This window comes from Phaethon aethereus (genome assembly GCF_964289735.1).
Source record: "Phaethon aethereus genome assembly, chromosome: 1".
NCBI lineage: Eukaryota > Metazoa > Chordata > Aves > Phaethontiformes > Phaethontidae > Phaethon > Phaethon aethereus.
The window spans coordinates 205,046,967-205,059,932 of record NC_138575.1 but is presented as its reverse complement, the minus strand read 5'-3'; positions in this window follow the sequence as shown (position 1 = coordinate 205,059,932).

The window sequence follows — 12,966 nt, the reverse complement described above, 5'->3', positions numbered from 1 at the left end:
TTAGACACAAGATACTAAAAGAACAAACAGATGAGACTTGAAATACAATTAAAGCTTCCTGTTCCATTGGAAAAAGCAAGTGTAAGAGCAGGAAGCATCCAGAAACTTCTGAAACCAGGTCTTCTGGAGAAAAAAGTTGGGCATATACTAAGCAGTATGGAACTACTCTGTGCCACATTGCATTTTGAATTACATTGTTTAGTCTCCCAGGCAACTAATCTTGAATTTAGTTGGGATCCTTCCAGAGCAAAATCTGCAAAGATAAACTTAGTCATCAAACCACTGCTGAGAGTCTGCAAATAAAGGGGAATATAATGCAGTTATTAAGGAATATAATATTCTAATTCTTATTCTGAATGAGAAATAAGCTATAGTTAATAATTAAAAAGCTTCTGGAAAGTAAGGCCAAACAAGAAAACATTTGGCTGTCACTGCAACTGGTCTGCTCTAGCAAAAGCAAAGTGATGCTGCAGACTGGAACCGTGGTATGTGTCACCTCCATGTCAGCAGTCATCATCTCAAGAAAACACGACTCAACCATGCAACAGCTCAAGCACTTCACTATTTTAACCCCCATTATCCAACCCAGAATTCACACACAGATCCAAAGGAATCTCTGTTTTCTGTGAGTATCCATCCATCGTGGTGAGGCGGGAGGAAGGGGATGGTCATGCATGCAGTCTGCATGAGTTGTTATCTGATCAATATAATCTGTTTATGTGTCATACATGACATTCAGATTCAGCAAAATCTTAAGTTTCTGTTAAAGCGAGAAAGAGAGAAAAATTTCTGTCATGGTTGTAAAGACATACCAAATGTTGCCTGACTCTCAGATTGCCTATCAAAATCATCTAACAAATCTCAGGGATATGACCATCCCATCTCACTCATTTCACATTCATTACACTGAAGCATGAGTTTTAAAGGTCAGTACTGAGAATTTGATGCCAGCAATTAACTAACCAGTCATGCTACAGGATGGGGAAAAAGGGAACAGGAGTGAAGAACAAAGGGAATCAGGTCTAGACAATAATACAATGTTTTGCCATTACAACTGGCTTTTGGTGGCCAGGTGACAGGCATTTTTGACTATCAGCAGCAAAAGTCTGAAAGCTGCCATCAATGAATTTAAGTCAATTAGCTGAGTGACACTAACCCTCTGCCAAGACAGACTCCCTTCCCTGTCCCCACCCCGTGCCTGCATGGATGCAGAAATCTCTCTCTGCCAAAAACCACCCTTAGGTGCTGACTTCGAAGACTGTGATAGAGAGAAGCACTGCAAACTGACACATGGGTGTGCCTGGAGCACCCGCACACTTCCTCCATTGCATTTCTGTTGGTGGAAGGCAGGCACCTGAAAGTTATCAAGGGCCTGAGTCAAAGTAATTAGCCCTTGACCATATAACAAGCCAAATCAGAAACTGATGTACTCCAAGGTCCATGCTGACGGGTTAGGTATTACACCACCTTGCAAGCCATGGCAGCTTTCCAACTTATGTTTTACGTAAAATTGTCATTGATGTCTTGGCAAAGGACAAAAAGGATCTTCCTTTCCTTTATGTTCAACAGACTTAAGAGTTAGGCTCTTTAAAAAACAAGTAATTTATTTATTAATTGCAGAGGAAACACCAGAGAAAATACAGCTACAGAAATCTCCATAGCAAGAAGAAAGAAGTGCTTGCCATATCTAATACAGCTGTGGGTGAGCTGCAATCACTCTCATTCTTGGCATAATAAATATTAATATATTACCTGCCATTAGTTGTCCTTGATGGAATAACCATGGAAGGAAAATAAGCAAACAGCAACAGAAACCTTCAAGTATCTGGCCTGCAATATGAAAATGTCTTTGTATCAAAATAAAATGCAGTTGCAAAATGATCATTAATATTGCCTCAGTCTCACTGACAGGACAAAGTGCACAAGGGTGAAATACTCGTAGAAAAACATTGTCCCATAATGTGTGTGATGAGTCAACCTCCACTGCACAATGGCAGCTTCACACCTATTGAGATCATGTTCAGAGTAGTTAATTTATGTGATTATCCATAATGTCAATGACAATTAGAAATCCTGACATTAGATCAGAACTTGACAAATATCTACCCAGAGAAAGCAGTATTTTGGCACAGACACTGAGCTGGCATACATATACCAAAGCTACTGCTTTGTTCTAGAATTGGAGCAGCACTTGGAAGCTCCAAGGAGGCCAGAACAACATTATGGGACAAATATCCACACAGGATTTAATTCTTCTCAGCTATCTGTAGGCACTTGAAAGCCAGCTAACTAGTGTGGGCTCCATCTGTAGACACAGGAGAAAATGTCTAAAGCAGTGGGACTGAACCATCAAATGGAGGTGACAGTGTCTCGATGAAGGAGAGATTAAAATAGACACCTGGCTTTGACTGGGCATCATTTGCACTTGGACTAGATGATCATTGTACATCCCTTCCAACTGAAATATTCTCTTCCATTCCATTCCATTCCATTCCACTAACTTGTATGTGGCTATGGTCAGTTGAAATGAATCCTGTAGCTCTCTAGTTGAGCTTGAGGCTGCTTTAACCCAACTAGGCGTTGAGATGTCAAAATATTCCAGCAGTCAATATTCCTGCTTGGCATGGGCTGAAGAGCCAAGCATTTGTTCAACTCTGGAGGTTGGCTGAGGGGAAGCACATCTGAGACAGCTTGAGCTTCTGAAGTGGTGTTTGTCACTTCTGGTGAGCCTCCTGCTGCTGTGGCTTTGCTTCTAGTAGCACTGGACTTACCTAATATGAAGCTAACCTGGCTACATCTCTGTGAGCTGCAGGTATCTCAAAGGCACCATTATATATATTCCCACCACGAGAAACCATCCTGATCTCAAAGAGCCTAGAGACCGTACAGGAAAAACATGGACAGGCAATGGAGGAAGGGAGGTGATCTGTTTGATGGAATCCAGCAAATCAGTGGAAGAAATTATGGCATAAAAGCTGAATCCTCCTGCAAGTAAAACAGGAGTGAACAGGCAATTATAGTTTAACCTCCCTGGTTACCCATGCTCTTCCCAAGGACATCCTGAGTTCTTGTCACATAGGTATTTATAACATGCAGTCTGTGATTAGACTTTGAGGGACTAAGCTTCATGAGATGAATAAAGAACAGTAATACAATGATGTAATTTAATTTTAGAGTATATTTCATATAGAAACATGACAAGTGTCCTGTCTCCATTAGCCCTGGAAAATGTGTCCTTGATTTCAACACTGGCACTGGTGCTGCAAGAGCAGTAGCAAACGGGTAGCAATATGGAGAGCCAGGCTCTCTGCTCTACCTAGAAGCACGCAACAGCTTGGCAGAACTGCTGCCTGACAGCATCCCCTCTAAACAGAGGTAAATGCAGGCCACAGTCAGGGACTCTGATGCCTTTGCGAGATGTCTGATGAAAAGTATGTCTCAGAGACATGGCCTTGTGAACCTTCTCCCCAATTTCTCCTAGACAGCATTAAATAAGAGCAGCCACTGTCACAGGGGATAAATATCCAAAATAAACAAGGAACAGAGCACTCAGCAGAAAAAAGATGCTTCTCTAGCATCACTGCAAGGACATGCCACCTCCTGAGATGTGAGAGAAAAGAAAAAGCATCAAAAAACTGATGGAAGTTTTTTGGGAAGTGATTGTGCCCCTGTACTCAGCACTGGTGAGGCTGCACCTCGAATACTGTGTTCAGTTTTGGGCCCCACACTACAAGAAGGACGCTGAGGTGCTGGAGCGTGTCCAGAGAAGGGCAACAAAGCTGGTGAGGGGTCTGGAGCACAAGTCTTATGAGGAGCGGCTGAGGGAACTGGGGTTGTTTAGTCTGGAGAAGTGGAGGCTGAGAGGAGACCTTATCGCTCTCTACAACTGCCTGAAAGGGGGTTGTGGCGACAAGGGTGTTGGTCTCTTCTCCCAAGTAACTAGTGATAGGACGAGAAGAAATGGCCTCAAGCTACACCAGGGGAGGTTTAGATTGGATATTAGGAAAAATTTCTTCACCGAGAGTGTGGTCAAGGATTGGAACAGGCTGCCCAGGGAGGTGGTGGAGTCACCATCTCTGGAAGTGTTCAAAAAACGTGTGGATGTGGCGCTTCAAGACATGGTTTAGGGAACATGGTGGCACTGGATTGATGGTTGGACTTGATGATCTTGAAGGTCCTTTCCAACCTTAGTGATTCTGTGATTCTGTGAACTCCATAAGCAGAAGTTAAATCCTTATTAAAGACCACAGTCATGCAGACTAAGATGCAAAGGCCACTGACTCTCTCCCGAGTTTCAGAGCTACCCCCTAGGAAAAAGCTATTAATCAGGATAAGCTGCAAGTCAGATCTCATCCTTTGGCTGATCCAAACAGCTAAAGCTGGATGACACTTCTCCTCATCTGGAGGTGGGGAGATGCCACCAGCTCTCCCAAGTCATAGGACTGCAAGGACATTCAAGGTCTAGTGAGGACTACTGGTCAGGACCTGCAGATGTGAAAAGAGTGGAGCAACAAGAGAAATTCTTGATCCACCTTAGAAAAGAAAATCACTGAGTTCAAAACAGATCCCTCACTGTCTGCAGCACTTTCCAGCTTCCTTAAAACCCCTAGACACTGGGGCACATGTAATATATCAAGTACTTCCAGAGTGCTAAGGATATATACTTTCCTTCTTTGTAGCAATGACAGCCACAAAGAAGTCAAATCTCTGCTGATATTAAAAGACAAACGCCCCTAGAAGAGATGTTCAGAGCTGTATACCAGCAGCCTAGATGACTATTTAACATGTTGTTGTGGCCTGAAGTGACTATTGCTTTTATGGCCAACTTTTGATTTGACACAGAGTGCCTGGGAGCCAAAGGCCATCTTTGGGTTAGAGCTTGGTTTGGGGATGCTTTAAAGCTTGGATCTCTGGACATCTATTAAGCAGATTCCTTGAGCTCTTTCTGATGGTCACCATAAGGGCACCAAGTGCTGTATCAAATTCAGAAGAGCTTTCCTACAGAATTTTTCTCCTGTAGACCCTGAGAATCACCTCCAAGCAATCTACGAAAGAAACACTGCTTAGTGTATTCCCAGTCCTTTCAAGCATTTGCAGAAAAGGAATCATTTACCCGTCACTGGAGTTTGAGATGTGCCATTCATGCGTTCATTCACTCTATACCCTCTTTACTCTCTCCCTCAGAGCCCTGACTCATCAAGGTGATTGCTCTGTGCCAACACAGGCAACAGCCTAGCCGCTAGTGACTGTGTGGAACACAAAGGCTATAAGTTACATGTGTACTCACCCAGGTACTGCAAAGGCAAAAAGTCTCCAAGCTTTCTGCATGCTATTGCACTTTTTAAGAAATAAGACTAAAGGAAAAAGTATTTTATGCATTTCAGGGTAAGTCTACCTGCTATTCTTAGTCCCTTCTCTTCCCAGTATAACTATAACTGGCAATTCAGCACGATGGACCCTGGTTGAGTCAGGGGAGTTGGGGAGAGGAGCTAACTGGCAACACAGCCATTTGTACCACTGCTAGCAGGTGGCTCTGGGAAGAGTTGTACTTGCTTGTGCTGCCCTTGCAGCTTTGCACCCTGTGTCATCCCAAAAAAACTTACTGTGCACAAAGTTAACACATAGTCTTAGGTGAATAAATGGAGATAAATATGTGGATTGCTCCACATCTCTTTGGGCTTTGGTCGCCATCCCCTGGCATCCCAGTACAAAGCTCTACTTACAGGTTAGCAAGCCTCCTGGTACAGTTCTTGTCCCACTTTGTCAGATGGATCCTGTCTTTCCCTCTGCTGTCATTCCTCAAAAAATTTTGTCAGAGCTTATGCCCTGTCTTGGATATTGGATGCATAACCGAAACTTGACCCACAGGATGCAACCACTTTGACCTGAATCTCTCCCATCCACCAGCAGGACTGGGGAGAATCCATCCTGGGTCCTCACAGCCTTGGCCTTTACCACCAAGGCCCTGTAGCCACTCAATATACTGAAGGTCTTCCCAGAAGAATCACTAGTGTCCATGTGGATAAACAAGCAAGGGGTAGTAGTCTGAGGGCTGGATAAGTCTTGTCAGTCTCTTTAGCACATCCCATACCACAGCACTGGTCAAGCAGCAAACCTCCTGAGACATCTAGCCCAGCAGGCCAAGGCTGTCTCTGCCACCCACAGGAAGGAGTCTCCCACCAGCCAGCCACAGCTTCCTGGCTCCAGAGTATGCATCAGGCTCAACCAGCCGAGACACTTCCCCCAACCTTCTGGGCTCACCTGTTGAGGTCCTGCACTTCTTCAGGTGGTGAAGGAGCCTTCCTTCTGTTGCAATAGCTTACAAGCATACAGTTGTCCCCACCATGGGAATCCCCATCCTCCACCTGCTCAGGGATTTCTCTTTGCCATCCCTCCTTCCATGTAACATGGGGCTTAGGGTATTGTCTCAAGGGACAGTCTCCTGTTCATCTTACCTGATGCTGTGTAGTGGTCTCAGCTCCTCCGTCAGCCCTTTCATTAGGCAGGTCAGCAGCATGGCTGAAGCATGACCCTGGCAGAGATGTGTAGATCGTCCCCAGGGAGATCGCAGCCAGCTCCTCCGGGACCCTGGCCTTGCCAGAGCAAACCAGTACCAACTGCCAGCCTGCCTGGGACCCTCTAACATTAAGGTATCTTAAACTACAATTAAAATGAATTAATTAAAAAAACAAAGTTTAAGGAGGTAACTCCGATATGTGGAGGTAAGCACAGAGACATGAAACAATAGCTCATCTCACAGCTGTTTCTCTACCTGGTTTAACCTCAAGACAATGTCCGTGTCCCCTCTCAGCAGTCCTCCTGACGGGCTGGATGTCACCTCCTGCATGAAGGAGGGCAGTTCTAACAAGGACTGCTCACCCCTCTCCTTCTCTCCCTGTGCCAGGAGCCCTTCTCCCTGCCCCTCTGCTCTGCCCCAAGGAAAGCATGCGGGACAGCCAGCAAACCAGGGGGGAATCCTCCCCTGTGGAAGCAGAGAGTCCTCAGCATGGCTGCCATTCCTTGGGTCCCCACCAACCAGTCTGGCTTCAGCCTGGCTGTGAGGGCATCGAGTTCACTCACAGGGATGTAGTGTGCCGTGCTCCCATGTGAAGTGGAGCTGTGTGCGAAGCCTGGGAGATTTGTGTCCAGCTGTAACCCACCTGGCTCCTTGCTGTGGGCTAGACCATCTGTTTTGCAGCAAGGACAGCACGCACAGGAAGTACTCCGTGGAACCAGCCATCGGTTCCCATCAACACCCGTTGGTCATCCACAGCCAGCATCACCGAATCAGCTCCTTGGGAGATTTCTCTGACTGGAATATATCACCTAACACCAAGCTGGAAGAGCTGCATTTTTCCCTTTAAAGAGGTAAAGAACAGAGTTAGGTTATTGCTAAATCTCAGATGTTGCTCTCCCTGCTGTAACAGGAGCAGACAACAAGGACATTGCCCCTCGTGAGCACATGGACTATAGATTACAGGTGTCCATATTCACTCAGGTGTATTGCACCTGAAGGCACTGCAGTTCAGATATCTGTCATTCATTACAAATAATTTTAGCAAGCAAAGTTACCCCCACTCTAATAAAGCACCTGCTCATGTTTAATTTTAAGTGTTGAAAGTGACAGGACTATTCACACACCTACGTTAAGCCTATGCTCAGTTGCTTAACTGAATTGCAGCAGCATTGTGTATTTAAAACTTCAGAAAAAAGGAACTTTACACAGCACTAATTAAATATATCATAATACTTTTGTCTGCATCTTGTAGAGTTTCAGCTCGCTCTGCTCACATTCCTGGATAGAGTAAAACAGCAGGCAGGGTCAATACGGATCCTTGATAAGCCATCCTCATCTCAGCCTGGTCCCTGTATTTTCTAAGAACCACTGGGCTGGCTGCTGGAAAGGACCCTCTCCATCATTCATGAAGGAAATACCTACCTGAGTAGACACCAGAAGGCTTTTCAAGCTCCTTTCCCGTGACTGTGCCTGTACCAGCAGTCTCATGACCCAGCCACAGCAAAGAGCACCTCACAGCCCTCACTCCCCAGCAGCCATCCCCTAGTGCAAGGGGGCTGGACTGAAAACACACTTACCTGAACGCAGCTTCTGCAGGAACGTAGCCCCTTCCCACCTCCTCTCCATTCTGTACTTCCCTTCTTGATCACCATACCCTGCTCAGACCTTGCTCCTGCCCTTGCAGGATGAGGGCCCGCTCCCACACTGCACACTCACCCCTTTCTGCTCCTGCAGCCTCAGGCTTTTCTGCTTCAGCCTCCACCTCATCCCCCTGCTAGTGACACCACTGGCTCTGAATGTGGCTACGGGTCTCTCTATGCCAAAGAAACAGGTGACAGAGACAATCATCAAGTAGCTCTTCAGTATACTGGAGATGGCTGGAAGGGGTCATTATACTTGGGGGTTTGGGAGAATTGTAGCTGGCTTCACCAAAGGAAGAATCCTCAATTTCTATCAGAGTCTGTTAGAGCTGGCAGAAGGTACCTCAATACTGCCAGAATTTCCCCCCTGACAGGAGTATCCAAATATATCTCCTATGACAAACAGAACCCAACTGAGTATGAAAGGACTTCCAAAACAGTGCACAAACATCTCACTTTTGTTTCCCTTAATCAGGTTTCATGGGATGGGTTCTTCCTCCAGGAGCCTCCCATGAGCCTTCAAAAGGGTGAGTGAAGTGATGATGCAGTGTCCAGTGTGCACATTCCCTGGTCTCAGTGCCCAAACCCAGAGAGACAGTATTCCCTCAGATTCTTCTTGTGCAACATGGATCCACAGTCCACCACAGGGGTCAGCACCAACACAACACCTTGACCACTGCTGGGAGCTGGGAGACAGATTAGGGGTCCCACTGTACAGCCTGGTCTGTTTTCTAAAATCCATTATTCTTATACATAGTACTTAGAATTTTTTCCAGTATTTTATGCTGTGGACTTTCCCTCTTTTTAACCTCCGTTTTACCCGTAGGATGGGATTTGCCTGAGTAAGGAAAGTTGCTACATGCTTCTTGCTACAGACAGCATCAAGATCAACATTTGTCGGCCTTAAATATTTGCAGACCATCTGTGAAAATTCTGTTGGGTATGAACTCTGCATTTGAAGCCTTCCCATAACAGACTAGTTACTGAATATGCAGGGACTCAATAAAAAACATACAGAAGCGTAAGGAGAGCGGGAAGGCTTCATGACAAATGGCTCAGGATCTCAAACTGCCTTGCTAAATCAGCTTCAAAATACAGTAATTCTTGTTGATGCATCCAGCAACAGTAATGCAGCAAATCTTACCCTAAACAGTAATTCAAATCTGTTTAGATGAGATCACTAGTGTTTTTGTGCTCTAATAGTGAGAAAAAAAAGTTACCCATCCAGAATCAGTCTTCTGTGCACTGTATTAGCAATGCCAGGAAAAATTATATAGGAACTTTGTTTAACTTTGTAGTGGCGTAAAGCAGGAGACACAAAAATTAACTGGGGAGGCAAAGAGATGGGAAACAGTTTATAAAGGACCTCTCCCACTATCTTGGTATTACAGGGATTAAAAATGAGCTAGGGGAGCACAAATATTATCCAAGTCTAAAACACCGAAAAAAAGGAAAAAAAAAAGATGGAAAAAACCTCACCCAAGGAGGAGCTAACAGTCTGGGCCCAGTGATCAAGCTTATTGCCTGCCTCTCTTTTAGTTGAAAACATTAAAATGCCCCCAAATTACTAACTAATTAGTACAGATCAGCCCCATCTCTGTTACAGAACAGTATCGAGAAATATCTTCAACCATGACTGAGAAAAGCAAGCAGGGTCCTAAACCACTAAGAGAAGTGGGGTGAAATTACACAGGAGAACACTGTAGACTGACTGTCAGGGGAAATCTTTCTTTCTGGAAAATCCCTGTTACCACCCTGTTGGGTGGGAGGTCCAATAATTAAGGGGAACGTTTAAAACTTGACATGAAGAACACTAGAAAATGCATAACTGGAAATAATACAGACCTGGGAAAGAGATCATAAGTATAATTATTGTTGCTCTTCTCATGGGTTTTGCAGTCACCAATGTGCTTTGGGAAGACAAATGAGTAAGGTCTTTCCCATCTATAGTTTATGCAGTTCTGTAGGTTTTCATTGCAATTTTATAAAACTGAACTTGCAGGGAAATGGGATTCCAGAAAATGTCTGAATGCTGCAAGGCAATTCTGAGATGTGGGATTCAAATTTATTTTGCCCCACATGAGAAACTTGACTGGGTGACAACTGTGGCATTCTTTTTGTCAACATAAAAAATTATTTGACTATTCACTGCATATTTTCCACGTCTGTGAAAGCCTTTGGGATTATGCTGGAGGAAAGATTTAGTTATGTTTCTATGGAAACCATAACACTTATATAAAAGCTTGTTTAACAGGCAAGAGTGTGACACTGTACCTCATTCAAGGTAAGCCACCTCCAAGATAACTCACTGATAAACTTCCAACTGGGTTTTAAAGTCTGGGAGGACACCAGTGGATTTCTTACACCTCTAATAGGAGTGAAACTCAGCAGGTACTGCTGATAACTACTTAGCACTGTAGCATAGGTGTTACAATCTCACATGGAAAGTTGCAGTCATTTGGCTAGACTTGAAAGGAAATTTTTTGTCAGGTAGATCATACAGTAATGATTTCCTAAGTTTATGTCTTTCTTGCTTATCCCCTGTTTTACACATGTGTAACTTCACTGACTCCAGTATGACCCAGAGGAGAAACACAGTTCTGTTTTTTCATAAAACACTGAAGTGTTCCCAGCTGTTTGTTTGCAAACACCTAGAAATAGAAGTAGTATTTTCTTCACTTAGTTACTACTTTTCCTGAGGTGAAAGTCTCCTTTGAAATTAAGAAGAGCTTTGTCCCCTTGACACTGCTCTTCCCAGTAAGCACATGGAAGTTGCTGTCACAGTGAAGCACAAACACCGTAGCTGGCAGGAGTCGAAGTTTATTTTTGTCTTTTCTCCTCAGAAAAGAAGATGTTCAAATCAACTGTTAGAATATATTTCATGTTTTCCCACTGACAGCACTCCCAGCCATGTTGTGGATGCTATAGCAATAAACTAGAAGTAATAGAGCTGGTCTTATTTGATAATCACAATATTAGCAAAAGCTGAGAAAGAAAGGTGCTTTACAAATTACTTCTGGTTATCACCATAAAAAGTTCACTGAGGTGAAAAAAAAATTGGTGGAGCAATGATTGAAAGGCATTCTAGACCCAACATCAGAGTTGGGGATTAATTTTTCAATCTACTCCTACCACTTGAAAAAGTGCAATGGGTTAAAACATTTTCTGATAGCATGGAGACACATTGTCCTTTAGTGTATGAGTTAAATCCTTTTTGGATTTTAACAAAGCCACTCATGTACATTTTTGTCAATGCACTTCCAAGTCATTCACAAAACAGCTGCAGAGTGCTCCTCCTGAGAAAGAGATCAGCAGAAACACGAAGGGGATATCTCAGACCTGAGAAAAGACTCATACAGTAACATAACTTCTCTTGGAGCACAAGTCTTATGAGGAGCGGCTGAGGGAACTGGGGTTGTTTAGTCTGGAGAAGAGGAGGCTGAGAGGAGACCTTATCGCTCTCTACAACTACCTGAAAGGGGGTTGTGGTGACGAGGGTGTTGGTCTCTTCTCCCAAGTAACTAGTGATAGGACGAGAAGAAATGGCCTCAAGCTACACCAGGGGAGGTTTAGATTGGATATTAGGAAAAATTTCTTCACTGAGAGAGTGGTCAGGCACTGGAACAGGCTGCTCAGGGAGGTGGTGGAGTCGCCATCTCTGGAAGTGTTCAAAAAATGTGTGGATGTGGCGCTTCAGGACATGGTTTAGGGGACATGGTGGCGCTGGATTACTGGTTGGACTTGATGATCTTGAAGGTCCTTTCCAACCTAGTGATTCTGTGATTCTGTGATTCTGTGATATTGTCATGTTCCTTCTGAAAACATTCTTTTCCACAGACTGGGTTAAAAAGATCATGCAAGTGTTCTTGCAGCGCTTTCACTTCTTTTCTCTGCTACATAGCCACTAAAGAGGCCATTGATGTCCACTGTGGTGGTTTATGCTCATTAAGAAATGCACCAAACTACTGTTACTCCACCACTGCTGTTGAACTGGTTTTGAGTGATCAAAAAGAAATAGTTGTTACTCTTTGCTGGAGAGGCCCAGTTAGTGCAGCCGAATGTCATCCAGTTAGCTGAACTGTTGCAAAAGCCATCAAATGTTAGCAAGCTAAACAGAGTTAGTCTGTATTATAGGTGCTATGAGGTGATTGAGGTCTACCAAGTTTTGCTCTGGTAGGATATGGAAAGTGCAGGAACCATGCACCAAAAGAGAAAGTCTCTAAGAAAGGTTCCACATTATCTATCCAAGAGAAATATGGTTTCTATAAATTTGGTGTTGCCACCTGGCTGTTAATAGTGTTTCTGAACTGCCAGACAGCTCATTCATTCTCACTAGCTTTCACTGAACCAGGGAGGTACCTTCTACCCCCTCTTCCTGCCATGACAACAGTTTCTAACATCACTTGCTAGAGCCTGGACCGCCTCGGGTAGACTCCATCTGGAGGCAAAGCAGGCAGGTACAAACCATGCAACAGCTTCTCAGACAAAATATTAGGATTCAAGCACCATACCATAGATATACAGTCCTGCGGAACAAGAGCATACCCACAGGCTCATTGTTGCAGGGGAGGATGGAAGACAGAATTCTATCCTTCATGAATCACCTCTCCAAAGCCCTGCTGGTTTTCTTTTCATGACCCATAGGTTAATATTCTCTGCTGCTCACATTCTGTACCAATATTTCCAAATAATTCTACTAAGAAAATTCTAAAACAGATGTTTTTAGTTGTTTCCTGTCTGGCAATCATGCTAGTTAATTGGGGTTGGCTTTAAGGCATAGCAAGGGTAACTATGACAGATGGAGCACGA